This window comes from Felis catus, chromosome E2 (genome assembly GCF_018350175.1).
Source record: "Felis catus isolate Fca126 chromosome E2, F.catus_Fca126_mat1.0, whole genome shotgun sequence".
Lineage (NCBI taxonomy): Eukaryota > Metazoa > Chordata > Mammalia > Carnivora > Felidae > Felis > Felis catus.
Window position 1 is genome coordinate 32152561 of NC_058382.1, and position 23257 is coordinate 32175817.

The 23257-nt window shown below is 49.3% G+C and overlaps 2 long non-coding RNA genes across 5 annotated transcripts; one reads left to right on the forward strand and one right to left on the reverse strand.

The window, feature by feature from the left end:
- The first annotated feature begins 16554 nt into the window (after positions 1 to 16554).
- LOC109494872 lies at positions 16555 to 23249 on the forward strand. Of its 4 annotated transcripts, none has more exons than XR_006590424.1 (3): positions 16555 to 18714; positions 21354 to 21535; positions 22407 to 22735. It is a non-coding gene; the product is annotated as an uncharacterized LOC109494872 (long non-coding RNA). The 4 variants fall into 4 exon arrangements; XR_002149982.3 differs by lacking the exon at positions 16555 to 18714 and adding an exon at positions 23193 to 23249 and having other exon boundaries at positions 20999 to 21535; positions 22407 to 22639; XR_002149981.3 differs by lacking the exon at positions 16555 to 18714 and having other exon boundaries at positions 20999 to 21535.
- Positions 19353 to 20983, reverse strand: LOC109494871. Its single transcript, XR_002149980.3, has 2 exons — positions 20790 to 20983; positions 19353 to 19831 (listed from the first exon to the last, which is right to left on the reverse strand). It is a non-coding gene; the product is annotated as an uncharacterized LOC109494871 (long non-coding RNA).
- Positions 23250 to 23257: the final 8 nt, after the last annotated feature.

Genomic DNA, 23257 nt, shown 5'->3' on the forward strand with positions numbered 1-23257 from the left:
AAATGTTCTCCTGCATGGTTATCAATTGCGCTACCCCCATTTGGGGGGACCCCAGGACTTCACAGGCCGCTCTCCCCAACTACACCCAAGTTTCAGGCATGAGGGTCCACAGGGCACAAGTGGGGGTCCCTCCAACCCTGCCTCTGCACCAGCTGCCCCCGATCTTTAACCGATCACCCCCCATGCCATGGTGAATGGCGTCCAAATGAGGTGCTCTGTGTCTGGGAAATGATTTAAATGGCCAAGTGCCACAGTGAGAGTTGTTTGTTCTGGGAATGGAAAGAGGAAATTGTCAGAGGAAGTGAAATCGGAAATGAAGAGATCAAAGGGAGGAGGAAATGAGATTGAATGGAGTCCTTTCTGATTCAACTTTGCACTCTTCGCCCATGTGAGGCAAAGAGATTAGGCTTGAAGCAGCTGGGGTGGGCGAAACACTTTCCAGCGGGTGCATCCTGGCGATGGCAGCCCTCGTATCCCACCCCACAAAGGGACAGAGGTTGGGAAGCTGGGGGTAAGCCAGACCTACCTCCCACAGAAAGTCCAATGGTGAGTGTCCCAAGCAAATCCCCAAATGCCAACTGAACCACTAACCTATGGGACCTGACGAGTGTAATGCTTGAGCCCAGACTCTCTCTCCCCCAGAAGAAAGGGAGTTCTCACCCAGAACCATCCGTTTTCCTAGTTCCCAGGGTGGGAAAGGGGGCTTCCAAAAGGCAGAGTGAACAACAGGAGTTGGGTTCCAGGGCCTAATGGGGTTATGAGCTGTAGGGAATCAAGCTCTAGCGATGATCCTTTGTCCTGGCCTGAATGTGTGGTCAGTGCAGAACTTTGTAAGGACCCAGAGGCAACAGTTGGCATCTCATTCTAGAGTTAATACCTACTTATCCAGTTGGGGTTCTGGTCCCTCAGCCCAGATGACACAGTCTTTCTTTCTTTCTTTTTTTTTTTTTTTAATTTTTTTTTTTTTTCTCAACGTTTATTTATTTTTGGGACAGAGAGAGACAGAGCATGAACGGGGGAGGGGCAGAGAGAGAGGGAGACAAAGAATCGGAAACAGGCTCCAGGCTCTGAGCCATCAGCCCAGAGCCTGATGCGGGGCTCGAACTCACGGACCGCGAGATCGTGACCTGGCTGAAGTCGGACGCTTAACCGACTGCGCCACCCAGGTGCCCCGACACAGTCTTTCAATAACAGAGATTTACTGATCTCATAGTGTGAGATGTTAGGGAGACAGAAGTGAACAAAACAGACTGCTCTCAGGAAGCCGCTGTTCTAGGGGGGCAGGGGGCAGTCAAATGAGACCAAGAGGTTATAAATATACGGGATGTTTGAAGGTGATAAGTTCTAAGGATCAGATAAAGATAGGAGCTAGAGAGTGTTCTAGAAAAGGCATCCAGGGGAGCTTCCCTGAGAAGGTGAAGTTGAAGGAAAGCCCCGAAGGTGGTGAGTTAATGAGGCTGGGGCGACATCTGGGGAAAGAGCTTCTCTCTTACCCTTCTGTCCTCACAGCAAGCACATGGCCACGCCCTTCTTGGGCCTTAAAGGGGTTTTCCTTCTTGCAAACAGGAAAACTGGTAAGAAGCTTTGTGAAAAACTGGTCAGATGGAAAAAAAAGAAGGGCTTTTTCGTATTGCGGGATCTCCCAAAGGCCTACCGAGATGCCAAACACCTGACTTCGGTGCCCATCTCCGAATCCTAAAACCAGGCTGATCTGTATTCCAGAAGACACAGTGGGAGGGTCTCCAATCGTAGGCATTTTACCTAAGGGAGAGGTGTGGCGGGGCGGGGTGGGGGCAGAGGCAGGGATGGAGGGGGATGGGTGAGGAAACAGCCCCGGGGCCTGGAGGAGCATCCATGGGCTAGAGATGGCCTCTGTCCTTCCTCATCACCTCCTGCGTGCCTCTGCGGACCCTGTCGGCACCTGGGGCAGGGGTGGGGTTATTCCAAATGGCGGAGAAACCCCAGCCAAAGCTGGGACGGAAGAGTGGGGCAGGAAGGTGATTTCCAAGGCCACTGCTCTGGGGAGATTATACATGCAGAACGTAAGGAGTGAGGCTCTGGGACAGTAATGGCTAGTGTCCCTTCTCTAGGGATCCAAAGAGTTGCTTTGAGACACCTGCACTCCACGGCTTTGCACAATACAGCATGAGGAGGTCTGTGCTATCAACAAGCAATACTAAGACACACACACACACACACACACACACACACACACACACACACTGCTTTCTATACCTAGCAAAGTAGACGCTGTTGAAGGTTTGGGATGACACAAGAGAAGGAATGGGTAGAGACTTAGATCACAGTTGTGCAAATGACTTCCCAACAGCCATCCCCACTTTTGGAAATCCTTCCCAAATGCTCCCAGCCTTGAGGGATCTTTCAGCAACTGAGCCACTCCACGTAGCCAGCGTCCAACCGTTTCCGGTTGCCGTCCCCTCACGTGCTCTCCCAGGGAATTTCTGAGTTCCTGCCCACTCCTCTTCCCACCCTCAGACCCAAGACGCCTACGGTGAGCGGTCCCAAATCTACCGAGGTGGTCAGCAGAACCCGAAGACCTTCTTTTTAGTCCGTTTCACTCTTCTTGGAGAGCCAACTCCCATTACAGATGATGAGCTCTACAATTTGGGAGCTCAGATGGGTTAGTCACATGGCAGGACCACTTCTCGTCTCTCCACGACACCCCCACGTGGTACCAGAACACGACCACCTCTCGCACAGACTTCCTCCTTGGCTGTTTGGTTAAGCTCAAAATGCTGTTGGGGCAAGTCTTAGGGGAAGACTCCCAGGGACTCGGGGAAGAATGAAGACTCCGAGTGTGGGGAGGGGGGGTGGGGGGCAGGCACTAAGCTGTGATGGGAGCCAAGAGTAAGCACTAAGAAGGGATTTTGATGGCCCTTTTCTCTGTCCCTGTCTCTTGGCATCTTACCCACTTGTGGTGGCTATCTTCTGCTTTCTGCTCAGCATCGTTGTTGTTGTTGTTGTTGTTGTTTTTAGTTTATTTATCTACTTTGAGAGAAAGAGAGAATAGAGAGAGAGGGAGAAAAAGAATCCCAAGGAGGCTCTGCGCTCACTGGGGCTCAATCTCACGGACCGTGAGATCATGACCTGAACCAAAATCGAGAGTCAGATACTTAACCCACTGAGCCACCCAGGTGCCCCCAGGGTCTTTTTTCCAAGAGCGTTTACACAGGTCTACCAAGGCCGCCAAGAATCACACAGCCCCACCTCCCCCGCTGTAGGGTAGAGAGGTGACCCAGGCCAGCCAGTTTGGCATAGCACAGTGGTTCCCTATCAGGGGCATCTCGAGGCTTCTGCTAGAGCTTGGGGGAGAAGCGTGCCCTTGTCTCTGAACCCTTGCTGAAAGGAGGACGTAAATGTCTTGGGTCTTGTTGTCCCCGTGGAAGACAGGGGTAGGCGTCAGTGTATGTGTGCAGGTGTTGGGGTTTTAAAGTGGCTTCGTTGAGGTGCTCACGCACGCTCAGACTTACTGCCCGGGGTTTCTGCCTTCATTGCCACAAGCCATGCGGCCAAATGGTGCCCTGCTGTCTCTTCTCTCCCAGGCTGGACTCCTCAACTCCTTTTTCCTGTCGCCCCACCCTTCTGTGCCCTTCCCCTGACCTGTCCCCGGTGGTCATCTGCCATCTGGGTTTCATGTTTGATTCTCGTAATCCTGAGTTTCCCAAACTTCACTCCTGTATGTGTCACCTTCACTTTTTTTTTTTTTCCTGCTACAGCCACCTACCATCGGGCTACTCATTATTTAATGAGTTCCTTTAAGTAGATTCACGACTTTTCCGATTGTAAAAGAAAATGGTATTTTGTAAGAGTAAACCGAAAGCCAGGGGGTTCTGGCATAAATAGAATGTAAATAGAGATACAAAAATAGTGTTATCGAGGGCTCGCTAAGTCAGTGCCAAAGGCTGTACCCTGAAACTTGCCCTTTTCATGTTAAAAGGGAAGCTGGCAAGATGTCGCAAAGTATTAAAGGCATACTGGCGCAAAATTTAGACTTTCTCTTGTCGTTATGGAAAAGCTGTGAAGGGATTGAAATGAACTAATTTTCTCATTAATTCATTAATGAATGCTGTGCACACGTACCACTTAAAAGTGTTTAAGTGCCCCTAGAACTTGGGGAAATGCTAAATTAATCAACAATCGATACTTACGCCCTTTTATTTCTTCCTGTCCTACACTCACCATGTCTTCTCCAACTAGACTATAAACCCCTCAAATGCAGAGGCTAGACTCGTGCTTTTTTTTTCTTTAATTTTTCACATTTATTTTTGAGAGACAGAGAGAGACAGAGTGGGAGTGGGGGAAGGGCCGAGGGAGAGGGCGACAGAATCCGAAGCAGGCTCCCAGGCTCTGAGCTGTCAGCACAGAGCCCAACGCGGGGCTCAATGTCATGAACCTTGAGATCATGACCTGAGCCGAAGTCAGGTGCTTAACCGACTGAGCCTCCCAGGTGCCCCCAGACTCGTCCTTCTTAATACTCCTATCTAAGAACCCACAACTGTGGGGCCCATAATCGTCATTCAATCAACGCTCATCGCCCTAATCAAAGGTTTGGAACCCTTGGCAAGCAGGGCTGATGTTTTTCTGAAACTTTCTAGAGTACTCTCTTGTTAAGATTCGCTAGATGACAGGGAATCAAATTGTCAGAAATTATCGACTTTTCTCTGAAACTCACAGAGGAGAGACTTTTGGAGGTCATACATCCTTGCTGCCAAGTTCCCCACGCACCCAGGCTGTTTTCTCTATATTGCCCTTGAGGACTTCAGTGAGACCGATCAGCCCTGCAATCAGCTCACCAGACATGATCTGACGATGCAATGTTTTTTTCCTCCCGTGATGAAATTGATCCATAATACGGCGCTCACACACATGACAAATACCGGGATCTGGAATTAGATCTTAAGGTCAGTTTTCTTTTCCATGAGTATTTTGTGGCGCGATCGGGTTTCAGAGGAGAAGTGCACAAAGGCTCGTGAGTAATTTTGTCTCATTAACAGCCCTGGGGAGTCCTAAACCTCTCTTCACTGACCTGCCTCGTTTGTTTAGTGGAGGGATGGTGGGTGGCCGGGCGGGGGTGGGGGGACAGAAAAATTGGTAATGAGAATTACACTTGAGACCATAAATCCTTTTTGAGAAGTTAGCGGACAGAGTGCTGATTTGCCACAAAAGTAGGTTCCTAGCCTTCTTGGACTAGGAACCTAGTTTATGTTTTTGTTTTTGTTTTAAATTAGTCCGATATTTAACATTTAAGGACAGCATCATATATTGCTGTAGTGAAGGCCTGAGCAGAATCTCAATGAACCCTCCAACAGGAGTGATTTGTTAGCAGGCACTTGAGATCACCAGCGACAATTCATTTCTGTAGAGTAATGTAAACTAATTATCTACAACGCGGAAGCAAGGACTGTGTCTGCATGGTAAATTGCCGAATATTGCATTATAAGAAGAAATATTAATTCGCATAACATAACATTAAAATTGATGACGGACTTTTTTCTGTTTTAATTGTTTAATTTTTTAATGGCTATTGTCTTACAGCAGCAGACGTCACGTACCTCAAGAGGCACACAAATGTATTTGCCTGAAAGCACATTCTTGGCAAGAAAAAGAAACGGTTATTCAGAAAATGACTATTCGTTCTTTCGCTCGTTTCACGGAAATTTATTTTCTCTCCTGGGAAATAAATTTTAATATTGGGGGGGGGGAGGATTTTTTCTTAGTGTGTGAGTGTAGTTTCAGTCAGAGAAAGTCGTAAACTTTTAATAAAATAAAGGAAGCAGGGCCATTGAGACAAACACAAAATCCTAAGAATTAACATTCTGACTGGAGGGTTGCACTTTATACTTTCTCTCAACCACAAATTGTTATTTGCCACCATTTTCGGTCCCTGAGTGCTTAAGATAATACTGACAACTTGATGGAGAGATTCCTATCACTTAGTTCTCTCCATAGGTACAGCAGAAAAATGCCTAATTGAATTATTTATTTCTTTGCTGTTCCAAATGAAATTAACAGTGCGGGCCCTGAATGAGTGGATCTTGCCAAGAATGTCAATCAAGCAAGTGGCTCTCAGGTCATTACACTTAGATTGGATTGGGGTGGTGAGGAGGGGGAGGAGGAGACGGGCTTTTCCAGGGTACCATATTGTCAGCCCAGGGCTGGTTCTCCACTCATTCCTGGATTTCTCTACAGCTTACAGTTTCGTGGTGCCCTGGAACTTTTTGGGGTCTGGGCATGAAGACCCACAGGTGCAAATGAGGTGGCATGGATTCTGTGACCTTGTACCCCTCCCTCCCAGCCAGAGCTGACTGAACCAGAGGTTCTGACCCAAAGAACGATACGTCTCTAGACAGTTCTATGGCACACCAACTCTTGGCATTACCAAGAGTTCCGCCTAATTCGAGGTGAGGGGGAGGTCAGTCAGATTCCCCTCCTGGGCAGATGGGCTGAGGTGCTAAATTAGTTATGGTTGTGCAGACAGGTTGTGTGACGTTGTGGCTGGCGGCCATGTTGAGTCAGTGGAAGTCGAGGAGGAGGGGGAGAGACGGAAATAAGATAGGGCAAGTAAAAGCAGAGATAGGAAATTACGCTCACGACAGAGAGAGATGAAGAGTATTGACTGGCCCTTGATAGTCAACAAATCCCCTGAAATCTGGCTGCACTGTCCTTGGATGGCAGGACACCTTGGTGCCCTTACAATAACCGCGTATCTTCCACTAGTTTGACTGGCTTTCTGTGCTGTGCTACCTAAATCGCCACGCGTGGCTCATCTTTGGAAGATGTTTCTCGACTGTTTCTTGACCGTCATGCCCTCTGACCTCCGGATGTTTGCACACGCGGCTGCCTGCCTGCAGCACCTTTCCCCTGCTTTCTTTGCCGAATCAACAACCATCCTTCCCTTATGTCTCAGTCAGGGACCCCCTCTTCCGGAAGCCCGTCCAACCCGCCATGAGTTAGGTGCCTTCTCTGTTCCACGGTCCCCCTGCCGTGGCCTTCACCACACCGTTCAGCAGTCAGCAACCTGCACGTCTGACCGTGAGCCCCGTGAAGGCAAGGCCGTAACACCCATCTCTTGATTTTAAGAGCCGGGACACTGAAAAGGCTCTACTCCTTCTCGTTGAAAGATTCAACGTCGGCAAAGCACCTCAGAATCTTGCATCGACATTCTTTGGCTTGGCCTTCAAAACGCTTTATAATCTGACCCCATCTGCAAACCCATCACATCCGCAAACCCACCTCTCCCCACCGAGCCCCACATTCTGGCCCGTTCAGTACACGAAGACGTCGAGAGCCTGCTTCGGTGTGCCAAATGCGTGTTTGCCAAACTAGCTGTTTGCTGGCGTTGAATCTTAAGGCTTGACTCGGGGAAGTAGAGTTTGTTATTCATTATTATTATCAAAAGTTTATTGATTATTTAGAAGCGAGTTTTGTTATTAGAAGCAAGCTCCTTCTCAAGGTGGTCTCTGGGGCACCTAACTTAACCTCCTGGCTTAAACGGAAAGGGGGGAGCGCCGCTCCGGGAATCCTTTGCACCTCACGTCCACCAGTTTCACAGCAGGTCAGAATCATCGGACCCGGATCTTGCCTCTTGCTTCTCCACGTAAAGCACAATCTCCTCAAGAGCACACATACCCGAATTAACGGAAGGGTTTTTAGCACCGCGTTGTTGGGCTTGTTTGTTTATTTTTGAGAGAGAGAGAGAGAGACAGGGTGAGAGCAGGGGAGGAGCAGAGACAGAGAGAGACAGGGAGGGAGAGAATCCAAAGCAGGCTCTACACTGTCAGCTCAGAGCCCAACGCAAGGGTCGATCCCATGAACCATGAGATCATGACCTGAGTCGAAATCAAGAGTCGGATGCCAAACCGACTGAGCCACCCGGGCCCCTGCAACGACCTTCTTGATTTTGCCTCACCTGAGGACTACTTATAGGAGCATTTACCTAGTATTGTTCTTAAAATCGATTCGTTTATTTTATATTTATTTTCTTTTTAAAGCATATATTCAATCCCTATCCTCTAAATGGAAAAAAACGTGTTCACTGCCTCTAAATCAAATATAAACATTTAAAAAAAAAAAGCAGAGCGAGCAGAAAATTTAGTATCATTAACTCTAGGCGGTCGCCGTTGCCTGCGAAGTCCCTGAGCCTGAGTCCTTCCCGCTCTTTGGTAAAAATGATGATGGAGAAGGGTTTAAAAGGTGTTAAGGACGTCTTACTGGCAAACCGAGACCTCCAGGTTGCTACAACCAGAAGGATCTTGAGAGGACTGTTCAGGTAGTAACTTTCTCACCGTGCAAATCTGTGTCATTTAATACCCCACCCAAAAGGCAATTAGCATCCCAACCTTTGGAGATAACACCGCTCCACAGCAACCAGTAGCAACTTGCTACTGACTCAGTTTACAGCCTCGAATTCTGTTCTCTGAGATGCAGCTCGAAGACACGAGAAGGTACGAGATGCTACTCGAAGATCCTAGAAGACGACACGAGCTTGAGGAAGCATAATAGCCGCCCACACAGTTGCATGAAATAATTAGCCTGCTCTCAACGCCAACAGCAGCATCCCTGACAGCCATAACAAAGACACCTGCTTTTCGCTTCCAAGAGACATTGGTCTTTCTCTGCTAATACTCTTCGCCACGCAACCTGGACAAACAGGAACAAGTGGGTAGGTCAAGTGTCAATGTCAACACGCATGTGTGCATAGGTGTGTGTTCCTGTGAAGTTAAACGTTACCAAAGCAAATAGTCCGAGGCATGCACACGGTTGACACTCGTTATTGGCCGGTGTGAAGGATACAGAGACATCCGCGTGCTTCTCCAACAGTCTGATGGCCAGGAGCTGTTCTTCCCACAGTCCCGCCATCAGCCATACATACATTCCTAGGCGGGGTCCCAACTGGGTTGAACGCACTGGTTTCAAGCATGTCCAAGGGCTTTCTTTTGTTACATTCACCCAACCCTGTTGCTCCTGCTGTGTTTTATTAGGCAAATATAAAATTAACAACACAGCAATAATTATTTCCTAAACTGGTTCCAACACAAATTTCCAATTTGAGGTCAGATGTATTGCCTAATAAAATTTTTACAGCTGCAGTCAAATTGTGGTAGTTAATTCCTGGAAAATACAATTCTTGATTCGCCAGAATTAGTTTTTAAGTCTTGCTTCATCCTATAAAGACGAATGTGTGTTACTGCAATTTATACAAAATGTTCCAACAGTGATATCCAATATAATAGCTTGCATAATTTCAGCTAATTCTGTTAGAGGTATTTGACCTACTGATGATTTCACTGAACCATACATCACGGCTTTAAGATCACTGGGTCTGATCTTTCTAAATTGCCCTTTCTCAAACTGTGTTAAGTATTGCTTAATGTTATGCAGCTAAACACGGAGTCGTGTCAAAAAGGAAAAGAATAATTAGAATATCCATGAAGGAGGATTCTATTTATACTCCTTCTGCTACAAGTGATTTGTTGCTTTGAGACCTGTGCCTTCATCACCCACTTTGAGCCACTGTTCTGAACTGGAAAATTCACCCACGTGTACTTGCAGAATTCAAACCATTTCATTTGCTCGGGTTCCCCAGGACCTGGAAATTACGGAGTTAATTAAAAATGTTCAGTAGGCAGTTCAGGAAGACTATCGATAGCAAACTCAGCACCTACTACGTGCCAGACCCTGTTCTAAGTGTTTTACTCAACTTTTTAATCCTAACAATCCCGAGAAACATGAGGCTTTATGATGCTACCCATTCTACAGATGAGAAAACAGAGGCACAGCGACAGTAATACGTCAGATGCAACCAAATTGCAAGACAAATAGAGGACGTGGGATTCAAGCCCAGGAAGTCTGGCTCTAGGGCCCCTGTTTTTGACCACTTGGCGATATTGCGTAAGATAAAGAATCATACCTTAAACAAGCAAATGATCAATATTCACCACAGGTGGTAAGTCCCTCTTCGGCTCTTTTTAGCTACGTAATGACAGCAGCAGAAGAGGATTGTCACGCGTCTTCTTTTATGACGCGTCTCATCTACACGTTGTTTTCTAAGCGTCTAAGACCGGCCACGGCATCGACACAAATCGGGAAAATTCTACAGACTTCTGGAAGTGGCCATCTTCTGCAACACAAATGCAGACCGGCTTCTGGCAAGAATCAAGCAAGTTCAGTCATGCTTTCTTTGGCCTCTAGAAATAATTTGTTCCTTGGCACCTGGCTGCAGAGTGGCGGAAAAAGAAAAACTTTTGGACCCTGACAGGCCTGAGTTAATTCCTGTTGGGCCACTCCCCCGCTATGTGGCCTGAAGCAAAGCACTTAATGGGTCTGTGCCTTCATTTTCTTTGTTGGTAAACGGCGTGTATCTGTCTCTTCCCGCCCCACCCAGATTTCTGGGTCTGTTAGGGTTCGTGAGTTGCAAGCAACAGTGACGAGCACCCCGGCGCTGGCTAACCTAAGCAGAAAAAAATTTACTGGAGAGACAAAGAATGTAGAAGGCAAGACTCAGCTGGGGAAGGAACGAGAAGGAGCTTCTCAGAATTACAGCCACAACTAAAGAGATAAAGCATGCCAAGTTCATGGTACGTTGAAAGCACTCAATGAAGTTGCATTCTTTCCCCTTCCGTCCCGGGCTTCTTTTCACCAAATTCTCCATCCGTTTCGACACATACGGTGCGTCTACTGCGCAAAGCACAGCGATCAGTGTAAAGAATGTGAAAAGGAGTAACTCAGCCCCTGCCAAAAAGTCAGCCATGCCCTCACCCAGAGTATTATTTTATGTTGTTGAGAAATACCCAAATGAATCATTCATCTCCGAAATAAATGGCTAATGTCAAAACATTTACTAATGCAGACAAAGCTGACTGAAATAAATGGTTGAATAACCCATTGTTTGGAAATCTACAAGAGTAATATATATTACAATCAGATAAATCAAAATTACAAAGGATTTTCTGCTGCTTTTCCAAATGCTTGCCAGAAGTTGGTCAAATGACAGCAAGACAGTTTAACAAGTGGTTGCCAGTTACCTCCAGGGAATGAATGGGGAGGTGGGGGGGGGCTCTGAGGCACAGGAAGGAGTGGGGGACAGAGAGGAAGACCACTTTTCATCTATGATCTCCTGGAGAGTCTGACTTTTTCAGCGAAATGTGTTTATTTTAGAGCAATGAAATAACAAGTTTATAAAAAAGATACTTATCAGGCCACTTTAGGTTGATTAAAAACACACACACACAGCGTGAGCTAGCCTAGGCAGAAAGGGGGGATTTAGTGGCTCAGGACTGTAGGTGAGGGAGGGAGGGAGGGAGAATGGTACCAGAAGGTCTCTATCTAGCTCCACCATAGCTTCTCGTCTCTGCATCTCTTCCTGTGGCTGTGGCCGTGAAGTTCGTGCTTCCGTTAATGGTGGTTCCTGGCCTCCCGTCTTCACAGCTTTGTGTCGGGACATTAAAAGGTTTCGTCTCTAGTTCCTGGTGGAAAATCCTGAGGGGAGCGCCCAGCTGGACTGGCTGCAGGCTCCCAGCCACCCTTGGCCTGGAGTTGAAAGAGTGTAATTGGCTCAGCTTGGGCGAGGCGCTGACTCATTGACCAACCAGCGAGGCAGAGAGGAGGTCGTTTTCAACTGCTTCACAAAGAGGGAGGATGGAGTGAGGCCGGGTGACGTCAGTCTTGTCACCAGAGGTGTGTGGTCCTCTCGATGTGTCCGCCCCTGAAGTCTCTTAACCTCCCGGCTTAGAAACCAGATCCCCAATTTTAGACGAGGCTTATGAAAAAGAACTTAAGGTGTCTGAGTCTTTCGTACTAAGTCACAAAGTCAACAGTGCGTTTTCCAATTCTTGCTTCCCTTCTAAGCTGAATCCCATCAGGTGAAGAACAGGACTGTAAGCCCCTTGATTTCTTCTCATCTTTGGATCCTCGGGGCTACGCATTCACCCCACAAATGTTTATTGAGCACCTACTATGGGCTGGGTACTACGGGCATACGGCCATAGGCAAAATGCACCTACTGGAACATGTGCTGTAGTGGAGGAGACAGGCAATGAACCCAGGCGCGCGCGCACACACACACACACACACACACTCTTACACAGATCTTTGACAGTTTCCGGTTATGATGGGGGCTAAGAAGAAGCTGAAAGCCAGGTAAGAGGGGAGAGTATCAGGTGTCGGGGGGGGGGTGGTTGGCTTACAGAGTGTGGTCAAGGACAACCTCTTTGAGGAAATGATCATTGAATGGGAGAGGCAAGTGGATGAAGGAGAGTTTTCTGGGCAGATGGGGCAGCATGTGAGAAGGCCGAAGGTGAAAATGCAGTTGACCTGTTCTACGAGCAGGAGGGAGGGCATCCTGGTGGGGGGGGGGTGGGGGCAGAAGGGGAAAGGGGGCGGTGGAGGGAAATGAAGAGGGAAAGGCCCTAGGCCCTGGTCCCAGGCAGCCTTGCCCACCAGGAGATGCTGAATGTTGTGATAAGCAACTGTGGAGTGTTTTAAGTAGGGCAGTGACAGGATCTGATTCATGCGTTTCCAGTGCCTGGCCAGTGGTAGGCTCTCGATAAATATTAGTTAACAATTACAAAAATACTCAGACGCTTCCAGAAATGTAATAGTCTCCTTGGCAGGAGGGAGACGGTGCTCCTGGCGACGAATGAAAACAGACTGACATTTATCCAGGGCTGTATGGTTTACAGAGCTCTTTCGCCCCGATGATCTCATGTGACCTCTCATCTGGACACAGATCTACGACCACAGGCACCAAGGCAAGGCCCGCGCGCGGGGTGCAGACCGGCCTGCCGCGTTTCACACCGGTGTCTCCAACAGCTGGCGGCCACCAGCAGGTCCTTAGAGCCCCACGCCCCCTCCCCCCAGCATGCTCTGCCACACCCTCCTGAAGGCTTAGCTTTGCAAACCAGGGGCCCAAGAGACCAGAGCAAGAGGAGATTATGTATGCTCTGGGAGATTTCTTGTTTTCCTTTGCTTGCTTGCTTGCTTGCTTTCTTTCTTTCTTTCTTTCTTTCTTTCTTTTTCCCCCTCCCTTCTACTCAAACGTGAGGGTTTCTTTGGTGGCTAAAAAAGAAAAATGATGGGGCGCCTGGGTGGCGCAGTCGGTTAAGCGTCCGACTTCAGCCAGGTCACGATCTCGCGGTCCGTGAGTTCGAGCCCCGCGTCGGGCTCTGGGCTGATGGCTCAGAGCCTGGAGCCTGTTTCTGATTCTGTGTCTCCCTCTCTCTCTGCCCCTCCCCCGTTCATGCTCTGTCTCTCTCTGTCCCAAAAATGAATAAACGTTGAAAAAAAAAAAAAAAAAAGAAAAATGATTTAGTTTGCCCCTCCCGGCGGTGGGGAGTCCCTAGAGAAGCCCCTGATTTAAAGAGCTGGTGTCACGGCCCTCAGTTACATCATGGGGCCACTCTTTGGAGCCAGGCTGGATAGTCGCCACCCCCAGACTCACGGCGCCTCATGCCAGGGCCTCGGAAATCACAATGTCCACTGGGCCTCTCGGTCTCCACGAAAGGATCTTTCCTGTGCCGTTCACCCTCAATCCGTGCGGGAAAGGTGGACCCTTACCCTTTCTTCTGGGGAGCCCTGGCACACAGGGAGGGAGGGCGAGGGGAGGGAGGGAGAGATCTGGAGGGGATCGGTCCCCCAGGCGCCTCCCATAATCCCAGGTCGGTCAGGGTGCTGGCTCCAATCAGCGCCCTCACTCACAGTCTTTGTGACCTTGGGCAGAGGGCAGAATGGCTGCCCAGCCAGGTACTGGCAAATCGGAACCTGGAAGGGCTCCCGGTTCAAAGGCAGTGATAAAAGATGAAGGCCTGTCAAACGCAAGCCCCTTAAGATGCGGCCCAGTGATGGGAGCCTCAGAGCCCCGGAGGTGGCTCTTTCCGGGGGCCCCCGGCGTGGGCGGCTGGCCTTTCCCATCGAAATGCCATTTCTGCCCTGGCACACACAGTGCTTAAAACGTCCTTAAGTCTCGGTGTATTTTTGAACGTGTCTTCGTGACGCTTTCCAGCGACTCCTTCCGAGAGTCTCGGAAGACAGGGCCTTCAGGATTTGTGGAATGAACGCAATTGTTAACTGGCGGCCACCAGCCGCAGCAGCAAGAGGCACGCGCGCGCTCTGCGCTCAAAACTACAGTCGTACGGAAAGAAAGCAAATCTACATGTTCTGTTGTCAATCACGTTTATTAAATTAAAAAAAAAAAAAAAGTCCTCTCCCAGGCAGTAGGAAAAGTTGGGGCGGGGTAGGGGTGGGGGGGAGAAGTGAATGCATTGTATGTTGGAGAGCTAAGCTAACAATGTCATTAACAGACGCAATTATGCATTCTGATGCAAAGTGCTTCAAGCTGCCAGTCTGGGGGGGGGGTGCTTACAGTGGGGCTCCCAGACCACAGGCTGCAAAATCTCTAACAACTTTATTCATCTCCCCTGGCCTACAGTTCAATCCCGCTTCCTTTGAGTATCTCCTGCAAATAAAAGGCCCCATTCTTTGGCTTCCCCGGGCTTTATTCGGAGTGAAAACATCACTTTGTGCCCACGTTGTGTTAAAATAACAGATTTGTGTTCGTTCCTGTAGGTTTCGGGTGAGGGGACGAGGCCGGGCGATCCTCAGTGCGGATGGTGAGGCGCCTTTTTGGGGAGGAGGGTGGAGAGAAAGGGTCTCCAACAGGGAACCTTTGTTCTGAAATGCAAATGAGCCTCTGCGACCCGGCGCAGACAATGCCAGCCTGGTCCCCGCCACGAACCCCATCCGTCCGCGGCTATTTTGTTAACCTGATGTTTCGTACATTCTTTCTCTCACACCGAACACTTGATGTTGACAGCTGTGAATTTTAAACAACCATTCTGTGTATGCTTTTCGAATTTTGTGTATTCAAATCGCTCCTCCATATTGGGGTGGGGGGTGGGAGGTGCCCTTCGGAAGCCAAGTGTCTGAGGTTCCTTCCTTCTTCTAGAGATCTCATGCTTTTCCCAAAGTCGGGGCCACTCGGAGTGGGAAACATGGCAGAAAATGGAGCTCGCTCATCGGCGGCATTGGAGATGACCAGGGAGTACAGAAGCACTTGTGATGACAAGCCACAGTGGCCCGGAGGCAGGACTCTGGAGGGACGAGCCACTCAGGCGTACTCTGGTGGCCCCTAGGAGCTGGGTCCTCTTCACGTCTGCCCTTGCTTGTCTGTAAAATGGGCCACAGCCGGGGCGCCTGGGTGGCGCAGTCGGTTAAGCGTCCGACTTCAGCCAGGTCACGATCTCGCAGTCTCTAAGTTCGAGCCCCGCGTCAGGCTCTGGGCTGATGGCTCAGAGCCTGGAGCCTGCTTCTGATTCTGTGTCTCCCTCTCTCTCTGCCCCTCCCCTGTTCATGCTCTGTCTCTCTCTGTCCCAAAAATAAATAAACGTTGAAAAAAAAAATTTTTTTAATAAAATGGGCCACAGCCACCTTCACAAAGGGCCGAAAATAAAGACCTCCTGTATCCAGGCCATCAATCCGATTTTATTTCCTCTGTCCAATTACATTGTCCTGGCAGCCAATTTTTCTTCCTAGAGTGCAAAGGCATGGGCGTTAAGTTTTTAAGCAGAAGGAACACAGAAAGAGCTCTCAGACTGGCGGCTTGGATTTAGAAGACACTAGATTGGCTGCGTGAGTTTTTAATTTGGGTGTTTGTTTGTTTGTTTCTTCCTCTGCCTCTTTGGTAGGACACGGTTCACAACGAAACACACACACGTGCTGGCAGCAACTCTGACCAAGAAAAAAGAAGGTTGCAAACGGGGCAATTATAAGGCCCATTGTATTTGCTATCGCTGAACTTCCAGATCTCAGACTCAGAGCCTCCCGGCAGCAAGAGTGAAAGGGGAATGATGGCCAACGACACCGCCTCACTTCCCTGGAACACACAGTTCTCCAGAGGGGAGAAACAGTTTCCAGATGCTTCATCTGAAAATAAGCTTTATGCTCAGGGCCCTTCGAAAGGGGGCAACGAGAACCGAGAAGTTCAATGTTCCCGCGAGAGCAAGCACAGTTGCAAAATTCCCAGAGCCAGAGTAAAAAAGTGGGAACGGCGGGTGCCTGCCTAGTGCCCGCTCGGGTTGTTCGGTGGCGAGTTCGCAGAACCCCGTCGTGAGAAGGATTCAAGGCCGCACGGAGGCTGGACAAAGAAGGCAGATGATTGACCGGGCATGCTATGTCGCTCCTTACCGTGGGCTAAATAAACACAGCACAAATGAGCCGCTTTCTGGTGACGGCGTGGTCCAAAGACAGAGCTCTGGGGCTAGACAGGGTATGGCTATCATTCTCCTTAGATGTCCCTGAATGACCTTGTTCTCCATTGGGTCTTCCAGAAGAACTGGCAGGCTGGGTGGTGTTTCTATTGATGCTTGAAGTCAGAGGAAGTGGGTGGCAGGTTGAACTAAGAGGCCTACGCTGCAGAAGCCTGTCCAGTAATCACATCTCGATTCAGAGCCATGCCGCCCTCCACTTGGGCCTGGGCCACATACTTTTTTTTTTTTTTTTAATGGTAAAATATTTATTTCTGCAAGACTTTTGAGGGGCTTCCACTTTCTTTTACTTTTCTGTATTGGTTGAACTTACTCTATAGTACATATTACTTTGATGATCAAAATCTGGTAGCTAGATCATTTTTTTTTAAGTTTATTTATTTTTGGGAGAGAGAGAGAGACAGAGCGAGTGAGTAGGGGAGGGGCAGAGAGAGAGAGAGACAGCGAATCCCTAGCAAGCTCCACACGGTCATCACAGAGCCCGATGTGGGGCTCGAACCCACGAAAGGCGAGATCATGGCCTGAGCTGAAACCACGAGTTAGATGCTTAACCGGCTGAGCCACCCAGGCGCCCTAGATCATTTTAAATTAGTCATTTTTCTTTCTTCCTTTCCTGGTTTTCTTTCTTTCTTTTTTTTTTTTTGGCTTCGAGTCAGATCAACGTTCTGTAAGGGCTAGTCTCCCAGTGCCCTAAGACACAGAACTGATGAACAGAACCTTATCTAACTCAATTCCAAATATCTGGAACTGTTTCACTCAGGCCACCCTTGGAGAGGAACCGAAGATAAGAAAACAGTTTGGAGAATCTGTGATGTCTGCCGAAGACCCATGGTTCTGAGACAGTCACCTTGCACATGTCCGTGGCTCAGGAACCCCACAGCCACAGGCCAATGGCCAACGTGGGGTCCTGGAGGCCATGATCAAGAAACAACAACAACAACAACACCAAAACATTCACTAAATATCAAGGCAGGAAACACAAGGAGGAAACACCTAAAGAACAATTTTGAAAAACCATTCAAAACTGGAAGGGGTTGCTGTGCAAGATGTCAATTCTGGAGAGCGTGGCCGGATCCTTAGACACTGCCTTCCACCGACTAGGGATGTGTGCACACGGATGCCCACTCCTCTCTTCTGAGACTCTCCTTCTCCGAAAGCCTCTGGCCACGTTTGCAGAAGACTCTGCAGCAGGGGTGAATTTCCAAAGCAGTTTTTTTTTTTTTTTCTGGTTAGCCTTCAATTAACCAGAAAATCAAATTAATTGTGCATGAAGTTCTAGTTCCAGGATGCAGGCTGACCCATGGAATATGCAAATCTGGGTAAAAATAAGTCATGTTCAAGTGGGGGCTCTCTTGTGTTTGTTTTAGAGCGGGGAAGAATGGAAAAACAAGACAGTGAGGGCCCAGGGCCAAAGAAAATGCTATATTTAGACGCGAAGGGCTTTGTTTGGCCCCGATACCAGTGTAGACACAGCCAGTCAGGAACAAGGGGGCCATTCAATCAATCCACCTGACACGCTACTGTCGCCGGCCTGTGCGTTCCACGGGCACCGAGCTCAGAACCATCCTGAAAGGGGCTGTCGGCTGGGAGGCGGTAACAGCTGGTCCGTGGCAATTAACCGGCAGTTTCTATTGCTGAAGGAGATTATTTTGGATGGTGTAAAGAGATTCAAATAAAAATGTCAACGTGCCCATTATGGATGAAAGTTAGAAAAACTTAAGTGGCCCCGAATTAATCACTACATGACAGCGAGGAACGTAAATGAGTACCGAAAATCCTCCGCAAATCTATTTTCTTGCCTTTTTGGTAACCGTAAAGAAGCTTGCTGGGGGGTGTGGGGAGGGCATTTCTCGGCTACAACCTTAATTCAGCTCGGAGTGAAGATTTAACGACAAAGTTACAAGCCCTTCAAGTAGCATTTATTGAGGGGCTAATGAGCGTCCCTAAGAACTCTGTGGAAAAAAGAAAAAAAAAAATAGAGGCAGCCACCAAACATAAGAGGCCTTGGAAAATACCGAAGAGAGGGGAGTTCATTAGGCTTTTTTTTTTTTTTTTTCTTCCCCGTTCTCAACAATGAAGATTTCTGCTGCCAAACCTTTCAGGAGTAGGGTTGGTTTCCTTTCAAGTAATTGATGCGGAGTTTGCTTCTGCACGGGGTCCAGACAAGCTCTCTCCAACGAGAAGCAGGAAATCACACCGTCAAAGGGAAACTGTGCATTCCTTCCTCCCTGGCTGGGTCGGCCCTCACAAACCCTGGATCTATGCTGCCTTGCCAAACCGCCTCCAATTTCCATGCCCTCCCACGGCTAAGATAACGGATGCTGCCTTCGGCCTCTGCGAGCGGCACTTACTTAAAACTCCAGCTACGCGGTAACAAAAAAGGCTGCTGTCACCCCAAATCGAGCAAATGAGCTCCTGTCCTACAGCATAAAAGGTAAGAGAGTTATTGAATGTTCCCCGCGGGGAAGGCCCCATTCACCCTTGCCCTCTCCTGGCAAACCCCCCCCCCCCCACCTCCTGGAATCTTCTAGGCCCTCTCGCCTCCACTCCTCCTTCTGTCTCCGGGAGCACAGGAAGGCGTAGCTGGAGCCAGTCTGTTCTAAACAGACCAAGTTTTCTTAAGTCAGGGCTTTTCTTCTTTTTTCAGTCAAAGTAGAAGTGGGAAGGAATGCTGTGAAGAAAATAGAAACTGGCAAAGCGCTTTAACTTCAAATATCTTCTGGTCAGCGCTGATGCACAGAACTATTGCTGTTCCCGGCAAGTAAATACAACTGAACAGTTCTGGGAAGTGGGGAAGAAACGGGGCGGGGGTGGGGGTGGGGAAGGGAGAGGCCGGCCGCAAACCCCCAAATGCGAAACAGGTATCGTGACTTCTGCTCGCTCAAGTCGAAGAGAATCATGTTTTTTTTGGAGCTATTATCCCCAAGGAGTCTCGAAAATGATCTGCAACATGCAGTGAAACTGACACGCAGAAAACATGCGTATTTAGGAAGTATTCCCGGCGTGGTTTGTGCGTAGCCAAAACATTCTGTTTCTCTCGGGGTAGAAAAGAAAGTCTGCACTCCAACTGCCTCCATTTGGAGAACACATTTATTAAAATGCCATTTTCCGTGGCTGTGTTAATGCGCGATCCGGGAGACGTTTCCTATTTGTACGCTACACGCCTGCTTGCGAAGGTCTACACCCTGTGGCACAACACCGGCGCTTGAGGAGGCCAGATGGCTAATTCTGAAAGAACTGTCTGCTTGATATCACCCAGGAAGGACTCAGACTAATTCACCCCTCACTGGGCCGTGTCTGTATGTCGGAGAACATCTCTTTAAACACAGTCACATCCTGAAGGCTGCGCATCGTCCTTGTTTCTTCTGAAGTTGACAAAATTCATTTGGCCTCGTTTAAATGGATTTTTTTTTTTCAGTCGCATATAAGCAGTCCTCAGTTCCAAAAGGGAAGCTCGACTGGGGACTGCCGGCTAAGGTCACAAGGGAGAAAACACTCTTGCCGTCTGTCTTCGGGGCAACCGAGGCTAAGACGGACGGTGTCCAGGGTCCCTAGTAAGGAGACTATTCATAGTGATTATTTACAATCCGTTAGGATCGTAGCAGCTTTCACTTGTGTGCCAAACTGTAGAGTAACACTTGGCATCCACTTTTTCAGTTAAACCGGACAACTCGATTTCAAGAGGGCTAATAGGCACTGATCTACACTGACCACACTCCAAGAGCTCAGAGAAGTTAATCAACGTGCCAAGTTCACACGACGGGTCTATGGAAGAGGCAGAACTCAAACCGGAACGGACCTGCACGCAAAGCTTTGTTCTTAAAAACGGTGCTGGTCTGCCCCTTGCTCCGCTACCTGTATTCACACTTGGCTGACTTTGCGGTCACCCTTTCTTCTGTTCACTCTGGCCTGCCCAACACATAACCCTGCGCTCCAGAAGGGAGGCAGTGTACCCCTGGTCATTAAGAGTTGACGGGCTGGGCTCAGAATGCCTGGGTTTGAAACCTGGCTCTGTCATTTACCTACGGGGCGACCCTGGGCGTGCTTCCCAGCCTGTGAATGGGAATATGGGAGATTTCCACCTAAGACGGTTGCTGTAAAAATAAAATGGGCGAAAATATTTCAGTGTAGGATCGTTTTGGGTACCTGGTGCCACCACGCAGTTAATGTGAGGGAGGGAAGGCAGGCAGGGAAAGAGGGAGTGGGAGGAAAAGAAGAAAAAAGAAACGAGAAGAGAGGAGGAAAGGACAGAGGAGAGGAGAGAGAAGGAGGAGAAAAGAAAAGAAAGGGAGGAAAAGGGAGACAGGTTGGAAGACAGAAAAGAAAGAACAGGGGAAAGAGAGCAAGGAAGGAAAGAGGAAAGAAAAAGAAAGCGAGGTGAGGCCGAAAGGAAAGAAAGAAGGAAAGAGAAAAAGGGAGAGAGAGAGAGAGAGAAAGGGAAAAGAAAAGAACGTCAAAGGAAGGGGACGTGTTCTGCTCACTGGGTCACCACGGAAGGAGGGCCATTACCCACAGGCGATGGTGGAGCGAGGAAGGAGCATCTCAAGGCTTCAGACAAGCCTAGTGGGCAGCCCCAGGGCCTCTCCCACTGTTCACCGACTCAACACCCTTAGCGTTAACCCTCTTCCCGCACAGCCTCGTCCCCCCCGCAAGCTCCCGAGGCGGTGCCAACGGCTTCCCAGCCTCGCCTTCCTGCGGAGGTGAAACCGTCCTGGCCCAGCCTTCTCCGCGCGGGTCGGGTCACGTGACCACCCCCGAGCCAATCACCAAGACCCAAGGCACACCGCCTGCCGATCGGCTTTCTGGCCTCACGCGCTTCACCCTTGCTCAGGAACCGAGTCCCACGGACTGCAAGGTGGAAGAGGGAACGATTCCGTGGAGGGACTTGGGGTGCAGCTGCCCAGCAGAGTGCACGTGGGAGCGGCAGGTTGCTGTCTACCGCGGGCGAAACTTGCCTGCTGAGAGCGTCCCCCCCCCGCCCCCACCCCCACCCCCGTCCTAGACGATCCCTTGTTTCGGTGTCGTTGGTGTGGTTCCGGGACTTGAGCGCTTGGGTTTGACTCTTGGCTTCAGCGCTGACTAGCTGTGCGACCCTGGACGGGCTGATCCACCTGTCTCTACTTCAGTTTCCCTGGCGAATGGGGTCAGCAATCGATCTTCCTCACCGATGGGCAAGTACTACCGTGTTCGGCCTAATGTGAACGCGCACTCGGCACCCAACACATTTTCGCCGTTGGATATTCGAAGGTGATTCGGTGAGCACCCGGGAGGCACCAGACCGGCTTGGGTGGGTGGGTGGGACACACTGGCGAACAAGACGGAACGACGGCAGAACCTTCGACCTCCTAGACCTAATATTCTCGGGCGGAAAGAGGCCGTGCCCGAAAGAATGAGATAGTCCCACGGAAGTTAGGGAGAAGTGGTATGGAGGAAAGAAAGCAGGTCAGGGCGGAGGGGACTTCAAGAGCAGCGGTAGTGGGGGGCACGTAAGCCCAGATTTGGAGGGTGCGGTGAGTTAAGCCAATAGGACATGGTGGAGTGGGGGGTATTCCAAGAGGGGGGGGCAGGCAGCGCGGAGCCCCAAGGTAGGAGCGTGCCTGGAGTTTCCGCAGCAAGGGGACCAAGGTGGCTGGAGGGAACAAGAGAGGACAAGAATTGGGAGATGTGAGGGGCGAGGCAAGAGAGGAGATCAGGAGGGGCCCCGGGGGCCCCCCCGGGAAGACTCGGGATTTGCCTCTGAGGGAAGTGGGAGAGCGGATGTGACTTTGTGCCGGGCTCGTGGTGGCCGCTGTGTTGAATGCCCAGCAGCTCTGGCTATTATCGACTGAGGCTGTCTACATTTCAGTTCCGCAGTTGAGAAAGCAGGGGGGTTGTAAACTCGTTGTAAGGATGGCAGGGGGATCCTCCCAGAGCCAACCCGCCAAGGGGGGCTGCCTGGCTCTTATCTGAAAAATCGATGCCCCTCCAATGCAGTATGGGTGCCTTTTCTCTGCCGAGCCTTCCAAAGAAACAGGACCGAGGGCCGGGCAGGTTCTGGATGTGTTAGCCTCATTCGATATTGTAAATGACTCCGCCTGATTTCGTTACCTCACTCTGTGCCGGGTCAGGTTTGGACTTTCTTTGCAGAGACGAGAAGAAGAGAAGGTCCCCTAGTTAGAAGCGTAGGACAGAGGGACTGTAACACCCGTTGGCCTTGCAGACAGTCCGGCCCGCTGCACGTTTGGGACGGAAATCCGGTGGAGACGGCTCAGAGGAGAAAGATGCCCACTGAAATGCTTAGGCTCCTCGTCTCCCAGAAACCATTAAGGCGTCTCATTTGCAGTTTGTCTACAATCTTTTGGGCTCATTGAAGCTTCCAGGTAGTGTCATCTGTGAACGCTAATAAATCCCGTATGTTTGTTTTCCTACCTTTTGGTCTTTTTTGAAACTTTGTGATAAAGTATATTATTTATACAGACACGTGCACAGATCCTATTGTACGGTTAGGTGAATTTTCCCCAAAGTGAACAGCCCGATGTAACCAACACCTGCGGCCCATAGAACATTGCCGGGACCTCAGAGACCCTTCCAGTAGAAACCATTATGCTGACTTCTAATATGATAGAATAGGTTGGGCTTGTTTTTTTTTTTTTTAACTTTATTTAAATGAAACCCTACATGAATTTTTGTATAGCTATATGAAACCCTCTATTCACTTTATATAAATGAAATTCTACGGAACATCTTTTGTATTAACTTCTTTTGCTTCTGTCGTTTGTGAGATTCGTCCATATTGCTGGGGGTAATGATAATTCATTGATTTTTCTCGTATGTTCCATTTTATGACTATATTACCATTTCTATACCAACTAACTGACAGAATTTGGAGTTGTTTCTTTTTTTTTTTTTAACATTTATTTATTTTTGAGACAGAGAGAGACACAGCATGAACAGGGGAGGGGCAGAGAGAGAGGGAGACACAGAATCGGAAGCAGGCT